This window comes from Euprymna scolopes, chromosome 9, assembly GCF_053919585.1.
Source record: "Euprymna scolopes isolate OS-2025 chromosome 9, ASM5391958v1, whole genome shotgun sequence".
Lineage (NCBI taxonomy): Eukaryota > Metazoa > Mollusca > Cephalopoda > Sepiida > Sepiolidae > Euprymna > Euprymna scolopes.
In genome coordinates this window covers 58,124,684-58,133,445 of record NC_136490.1, presented here as the reverse complement: position 1 = coordinate 58,133,445, position 8,762 = coordinate 58,124,684, and the positions used below count along the sequence as shown (strand labels likewise).

General features: G+C 33.7%; 1 pseudogene; it reads left to right on the top strand.

Moving 5' to 3' along the window:
- The first annotated feature begins 218 nt into the window (after positions 1-218).
- LOC145285388 (U2 spliceosomal RNA) lies at positions 219-363 on the top strand (annotated as a pseudogene).
- The last annotated feature ends 8,399 nt before the right edge of the window (positions 364-8,762 follow it).

The window sequence follows — 8,762 nt, the reverse complement described above, 5'->3', positions numbered from 1 at the left end:
TAGGAACTACATTGAGTATGGTGTTATTTGACTTGGTTTGCGTGATTTATTTTTAGATTAAGTCGATTATTAGTCGCGTGCAAGCGACTCTGTAAGTCACTCCTTCGGTCGGTCGGTCGGTCGGTCAATCTGTCGGTCTGTCTGTAACACTTTTGTGCTCGGCCTTTTTGGTTAAGATCAAAGGTCTGTTGTTAATAGACGCTGTTCTTAGCATTTTAAGCTTTTCTTGGCCTTTTGGCCAAGATCAAAGTGTAGCATCTGTTCCGGCAGATACTGCACTTAAGATAATTTGTACCAGTCAATGGAGGGGAAACCCTCTATACTGGGACAATTATTATTTTTGGTAACCAGAGTGACCCCTTTTAGGGGAGCTGGTTTTTACCTCACATTAAAAACGGCCTTGTGCCTAATTTGCTCAGTGGGGGAGCAAATAAATACCATCTGTTCCGGCAGATACTGCAAGCAAAGACCATATGTGGGAGAAATCCCACATATAAGACCTTGGTCAATGTAGGGGCAACCCTTCATACCAATTGTCATTATCCAGCTCCCCTACTCCCCGGGGAGTTGGTCCCCAATTTCCCCTTGACTCCTCACTTTAAAAATCGGCCTTGTGCCTAATTTGCTCGGTGGGGGAGCAAATAAATACCATCTGTTCCGGCAGATACTGCGAGCAAAGACCATATGTGAGGGAAACCCCACATATAAGACCATGGTCAATGTAGGGGGAGCCCTTCCTACCAATTGTTAATATCCAGCTCCCCTACTCCCGGAGAGTTGGTCCCCATTTCCCTTTCACTCCTCACATTAAAAATCGGCCTTGTGCATAATTTGCTCGGTGGAGGGGGGGATAAATACCCTTTTCTTGTTCTTTTTGCCAAGATCAAAGTGTAGTATCTGTTCTTACAACATGCTGTACTTTGTGATATATAGTGGGGAATCACTTTTCTGCATTAATTTAATGTAAAATGATCACCTATTTCACAACCATTGGGTCTCAAAGCCATTCAAGTCATTCTCCTGATACTTTTAATTTGTTTTTGCAGGATTCCAGTTATTTTTTAAGCATTCAAGTCATTCTTAAGGTCATTCAATTCATCCTTGAATTCATTAAAGTCATTCTAGGTCATTTACTTTTTATTTATTTAAGTCATTTTAGCCCATTTTTCGGTTATTTTAATTTATCTTTAAGAATTTCATGCCAATCCTAGAGCACGGGACTAATGGCTATCGGCCTTGTCTTAGTAAGCTTGGATATTTTTTTATATCTCTAGATAATTATGTTACAGAATCGATTGGATTCTTAGCAAACACGTGTCGTCAGTGATTGTTGTTAATAATTTCGCAGTCTTTACCTCTCAGATTTTTTCCGTATAATTTACTTCTAAATAAACCGGTATCTCTTGAAAGAATGATTTATTTCTGTTTTACAACTATAGACAAGACATTTCATTTTCCGTAAATGTAATTGTCATTGTGAGTTAAAATTATGATAAACAAAACTATTGCGTTTTCTCCTTGTCCTTTTTTAGTAAATCTCAATTAAAAATATCATATACCTATTAATATGACATCAAAATACGAAAAATACAAAATGCTAGATTTTGAAGGGTAACACAAGACGATACAATACGATCTGAAAATAATTTATTTATAAATGAATAAAGGCAGATGTTTTACGATAACAAGACCAGTAGATTTTCTACTGCATTTTATAATTGTCAAACAGGCAATTCCATTTAAATAGATGTTATTTATTTAATTTTACACCGCAAATTTGCGTCAGCATCTTCCAGCAAGTTAAGGCGAAAACCGGAACATGCGGAATCAAAATCCGCCAAACATTTATTTCGAAATAAGGCGTAATCCCCTTCGTCATGTTAATAATAGCTTTTTATTCAGACCATTCTTGACATATAGAAAGGCGGAATTTAAAGTTTACATAGCTTGTTGAAAGTCATTTTCGGTTAGATGTCTTTTTTTGTTTGTTTAAGGAGGTTCACTGTTTTATTGAAACTTGTATTTTCACAGCCTATTGGCTGAATGCTTCTGTATTTTACCATTGATTGCGTTCTCTGAAAGATGTCGACACGAAGTTTCCGGGGATTGGGTCGTAAAGTAAATATTTACTAAACAACTGCCCTGTTGTTGATACGAAAGTACGAATGGAAACTGGTTTAACGCATTATATAGACAATTTGAAGACAAACTCGCTCTTGAAAAAATTCCACGACACTATATAAGCATACAAACTATTAAAACACATTAAATATATTCTTCGTAGAGGTCTAGTACAGGAGTCACTGTCGAACATCCTTACTTTATTAATAAATTTTCTTTTTTGCTTTTTGTTCACTCTCTTCTGCAATGCCCTTGTGTTACAGTTTAAGGCATTCTTTTATAATATAAAGCATGAAAAATAAATTTAAAAATACCTATGAAACTAACGTGCTCGCGCTTGTTCCATTACACCATTGTCCATTGGGATTGGCTTTTAATTCGACACACACCATATAGGGTTTCGCATACGCCTTGTGTTTTCGCAACCTCAGAGCAATAGTAAAACATAGAGTTGGGGTTTACTGTTATAACATTCGTGAGTTCCTTTGGCACTACGTATGTAAATCCCGTCTTGAAGAGGAAATATTCAACAATTGCCCTTTGCTCCGAATTGGCAAACCACACCAAAAATTGATTTGTACTACATATCAATATCGTATAGTTTCGGATAAATATGTGATAACATTAGAATTTTATTTTAATGGTCGTTGAGCCAAGAACGACTCCTCTTCATAGTTAATTAAAAGAAAAATCGTTAACTATTCTGAATGAATGAAACGACCCCCCAAATATGCCACGGAACATTCAATTACAACGTAAAGAGTGGCCTTTTTGTAATTGTTCACTTTTTTTAATTGCCTGACCCTTTTACTTTAATAACTGTGTATTATCTGTTCTGATACTACACTTTATTTCTTCTGTTCTTCTATCAATTCAGGAGAGATACTTCAACACAAAATCAATTGTTAGTTTTCTCCGAATATATGGTATCCCTATATTGAGGCTGTTGAATTTCCTTACATTAAAACATGACATTAGATTTTAGTCGGCATTTTCATGAAGGTAAGTAAGTATAGAAGTGTTGTTGATGTCACTGTTTTTTATGTTTTAGAATGATATCGTTAGAGAAGATAGCTCGCGAAGTTTGCGAGCATCTGTGATTCAAGTAGTGATTTGTTAAAAGTATTAAAATTTGGCAGGTTAACGTAAACAGCCTATGTTGATATTCACCTTCCCAATACTAACTTCAATTTAATAATTACTGAATAAACAGGCAAGTAAAGCTTTTAAACAATACTCAAAGGGAACAGTGTCAGACTCATAAAGATAATAATTTCCAGCAAAAATACGAGCAAATAGACCTTGGCGTTCGAAACCTAATAGAAATCGTTATAATACGTTTACTCCTTGGTAGACGATTCCTGTATTTAATATTCATGATTTTTCTATGCTGATTGTTAATTACAACAAATATTATTTCGGACTTTTGGAAAACATCTATTCGTACTGTAGATTTTATTTTAAATATATAGCTTTAAAAGATACAAAAAAATCCGAGTATAAACTAATCATGTAGAAATTTGTTTCAGCCAAAATGCAGAAAACGTGAAGAAAAAAGGTATTAGCGGAAGGTATTTCATGTTTAGTAGGGGATTTATATCCCATGAGTTTTTAATAAGATGCATTTTCATCGGTTATATGATGTTTATTGTTTTAAAATTCTATGAATCTTTCAGCTAGCTTAAATACGGTCCTGGATATGACCTGAAACTATATCCGATAGTGAGGCCCCAGCTTGCGGGCCTTGGGGAGTGTGGAGCCACCTTTTAATTGCCATTGCTCCCAGGTCCACTCTGACCCGGAGTGGTAGTACCTGTTAGGGTCCCAACTATTGGTTAAATAGAATCCAATTAAAAAAAACAAAACAAATATACTCCATTAAAAATCGTTCCTCAAAATAACTAGATTCGGCATTAAATAACTTCAAAAAGGTTGATATGCCGTAAAACAAAAACAATCAACCAACCAGCTAGACTAAATAGTTCGTCTGTTGAGATGCTCGTTGAGGTAGATTACTAATTCCACTTGTGTGATCGAAACAGTCGTAGTACTTTTTTAATTGGAAGCAAATTCTGGAGTAACTTGTAAACCTAAACTGATTGAGGGGTGGTTGACTAAAAACATAGGTGACTATTGACTTAGTGTTAAAAGAGCAAGTTTTTATGTTGGATTAACATTGTCAGTAAGAATAGTCCACAAACCGGACATTTTTTTGAATGAATTTGTCAGAATAAGAAAATATTTTATATCGAGGTACCTGAACAGCTAATGATGAAAGTCATTCGACCTGCTTGTCAAACGGGTTTGAACTAATAAATAAATCAACTTTTTCTGAACAAAACGTCCTAATCCTACACGTATAGGAGAGACTGAGACTATCACATCTAAGTCTGTGAGAGAGATAATATAGAAAACATTGAACAGTGGGAACAAGAAAATGAATAATACACTTCTGAACCATAAACTTTCAAATGAAGTAGAAATTCAGCAAACATAAGCACAATACACCATAAAAAAATTAGTAGGTTAAATTTAAATTAGACTAGCAGGCTGCCAAGCATTGCCCAGAGAATCTAATTTCATGTTTGCTTCCATATATGACGTCATAAGTGGCATCATACATGACGTCATCTGCTATTATGTCATTCATAATATATACGCTATGACGTCATTGTGAAAAAACGAACAAACAGACAATAATACGGATTTATTATAATAGATTGGTCGAGTTACAAAAAAAAAACAACTTATGTTTAAGTAAGTGCTGCAGAACTTTGATATGCAATCAATCATTAATTATAAATAAGCACACAAGCATTTAATTATTTACTCAAGAAGAAAATAGTATTGAATGTACACATTGATGAGCGAAAACCAAATAATGTAAAATGAATATTCGGACGATTTTCAGGAAATATTCAATCAACGTCCTCAGAATTATGTTTATTTTGTAAGCTCGGAAAATTAGTTTCTACGGCAATAGTAGTTGATCTCTGTAATAAAGGGTACATTATGTATGCATACATGCAATTATTGTTAACGTAGTTCACTTTTCGCAGCTCTTGTGTCAAGAAGTGCATATGACCTGGAAAGACCTGGGTATATCCTTGGTAATCAGTTTTCAAGATGTCGATGCAAGCACGATCCATGTTTGTAAAGTCGGTTGAGTGGTAATGGACATCATGAATTGGGATGAAAATTTATTTGGGTCAGCATAGAAATTTAACTGTTGGCATGTAATGAGCGTGCCTAATAAGAAGTGCGCATATATTATCTATACACAATTATATACCTTTCAACTCCGTCTGTCTGCCAGTCTCCTCTCTCTCTCTCTCTCACACACTCACTCTTTTCCTCTCTATCTCATTCTCTTTCTCTCTCCCTCTGGGTATATATATATATATATATATATATATATATATATATATATATATATATATATATATAATATAATATATATATATATATACATATATATATAGCAAAAATTGTAATTAGTAAAAACCTGAAGAGAGTGGCCAGTGATATTGCAGTGCAAATATATATGTATTACCTTTACATCTGCTTATTTACACATGTTTCGATTACCGTATCTGTAATCGAAACATGTGTAAATTAGCAGATAAACGATAATATATATATATATATATATATATATATATATATATATAAGTAGAAGTACCCATCGTTAATTGGGTTCAAAAACAGTTTCATAAAATAAACTCTGATTTATAAAGTGTGAAAGATTATACAAAAGAAGGGGTATAAAACAAATAACTTCAACTTTGGGGGTATTAAAATCTAAGGGAAAATATGAAGTTAAAATACGATTTCACCATATATATATATATATATATATATATATATATATATATATATATATATATATAATTATATCACCTTTGTTGCCATTCATACCTTAGAGTGATAAACAAAATGGTGGTCTGCTTTCAATCGGAAACAATGAAAATAAGCACTTGCTGGCTCGAGAAAATTTAAATATTAAATTGACAAAGTAATGAGTTATAATTATGCTCACTTCCTAGCAATATTTTCGTACGTAAATCATTAAATCTGTTCACTGCAATATATTTGCTGCAACAATTGCTCTTTTACATTACCAATAATGATTTGTAAAATTTAAATTTAATGACGAGAAAACCTTTTCAATTAGTGCTTCAACTGAATTAACCAAAAGGGAATACTTCTGATAAATTTATTTCTCCTTTCTTATTCACATATGTTTCTCCTTTTCCATGTTTAAGCAACTTGTCCGGACACAAGATCCCAATGTAAACGTGCCCTCATATTTGTAGAATTTATTTAACGTTTGATATGTTTCAACAGTACAAAAAATTTCAAAGATACTCTAATTCATTTGCAAGTGGCAAGTTTTTTTTAAAAATCATTTGAAACCACTACCTTCGATCCTCTCATGAAACAGTTGGAATTATGCAAATCTTTCAGTGTTCTATTATATCATATAGGATACAGAAATATCACTCATTCTTATCCCCTTGGGAGGGAAGCTGCTTAAACGTGCATACAATGCCAGGGGGCCTCTAGGATACGTCATATATTGATGAATTGTTTGAACCTAGAATAGAATAGGGAAAACATTACAATAACAAAAAGTCATCGGAAAGGAACTTCTCCGGTAGGCCAAATCTATAGCTATATAGATATTCTCTTTATTTTTGTTTATCGCCATAGGCTCAAACTTAAATAAGCTCCGAAATAATTAATCGTAATATGTGATTTTTATGAATAAATGATCAGTTGTCTTTTTATTTCTTAAATATGTTTATCTACAGAAATAATTATTATTGAATGTATTTTTAAAAAATATGTGAGAAATAGTATTTACCAAACTACTGTCAAATTTTGGTCTACAAACTTGAAACCTGATATACGGCGTATTTGAACCTGCAGAAAAAATGTAATTTTGTTTTGTAGCTGGTAAAAATAGCTGGTCAGGGGTTAAAATTGAAAGCTAACAGCTGTAAGTTTATTATAGAACGTTTAATAAGATAGTGTTACTTCATCCCACACATCCAAAAAAACATCTTATAAGAACTTCAACAATGCTGGAATTTTAGCTATATTGCAAACAGGTTAATTAGTTGTACAAAGGAGGCGTATATATCTGCTACAGTGTAGTTGTGAGAATAGTCCCAAAAAGGATTCTTAGGGAAAAAGTGAGTGTGACACTGATGCCTAACCTATAGTTCTGTCGCATTGATTGTCATCTTTTAGCAAATTTTAGGCCAAACAGGCTTCGCTGTAAGTATCAAATGTTTTCCATCAAAAGTTCTTGGATAGGAAAATGAAGTCGATTTCTTATTTCATGGAGAAGATTCTCAAAAAAGACCTTGACGTAGACTTGGGTCACAGAATAAACTTTCCCAATTGTGGTATAAAATTTTACACAACTGATGGCTCTCAGCATCAGTTACTCGTTTTCTTCTGTGCCATGCTTATAAATAAGAGTTTTTGCACAATTATTTCGCTCACACAATTAAACAAATGCAGTAATGGTTGCGTTATTGGGATTTAAGCTGACTTGAGCAGCATTTTATTTTGTGAAATAAACTCTCTGACCATTTTCCAGATACACTGTAATGATTTGTATTGAAGAATGTCTTTAACGAATATAAACCCTAAAATACAGTAAAAACTTCATTGGTGCACATATATCTACCAAGTTAATATTGAGTTACTTCATTTCTAATATTTTCATTTAGTAAAGAAAACATGGCTGCATTACATTCCTTATTGATATTTTTGTAATTATATTTGATAGATTTTACAGAATTGCAAAACTCAACATTTATGTGAGCATCGAATTTCTTAAAAAGAAGTATAGAACAACCCACCAATTGTCAACCTCATACCTGTGCACCATAGGTTCAAAGCTACAATCTTCAGCCGAGTTCAAGTGAAGAGTTTTTAAGGGAATATTTTGAGGATTGGCCATCAACTATGTTAAATGAATTTCTATAGTATTACCACAAACCCCATGCATAATGTGTCTTTTTACTATTTCAAATAAGGTCGGATCAGTTTGTTTATAAGGTGATATAATAGAGTAAATCCTATTGGAGTTGATTTTTCTGGAAAACTACGATAATATATGCACATGAGGAAAGCCTATCTTTTACCACTCAATTGTGTGCATGCTTTGTTTATAAGTGTTATCACTTTGAATATCTTCAAGCTGATAACTATGGTAAATATATCATGTCTAATAATTGTTTTCATTGAGGACTATTATCCTCATCTTTTCTTATTTGTTTCACGGCGTTTTGCCCAACTATTTCTTTGGCCTTCGTCAGGTGGTAACCGCAATGGGATAGAAACTCTGAATCTCATGACTGCATCCACTGCAATTACTGCGTTCCGTAGTTGTTGTTGTTTTACCCCGTTTGGGCCAAGTAAGCCTCGTACCGGCTTTGGGTAGGATTACAACCGCCATCTTCAGACAGAAGGCAGTAATTGCAGAGGATGCAATCCGAAGATTCAGAGTTCCTATCCCGCCGTGTTTACCACTTGACGCTGGCCAGAGGAATAGTTGGCCGAAACGTCGTGAAACAGCTAAGAAAAGATGAAGATAATAGTCCGCAATGAATACATCAATAAAT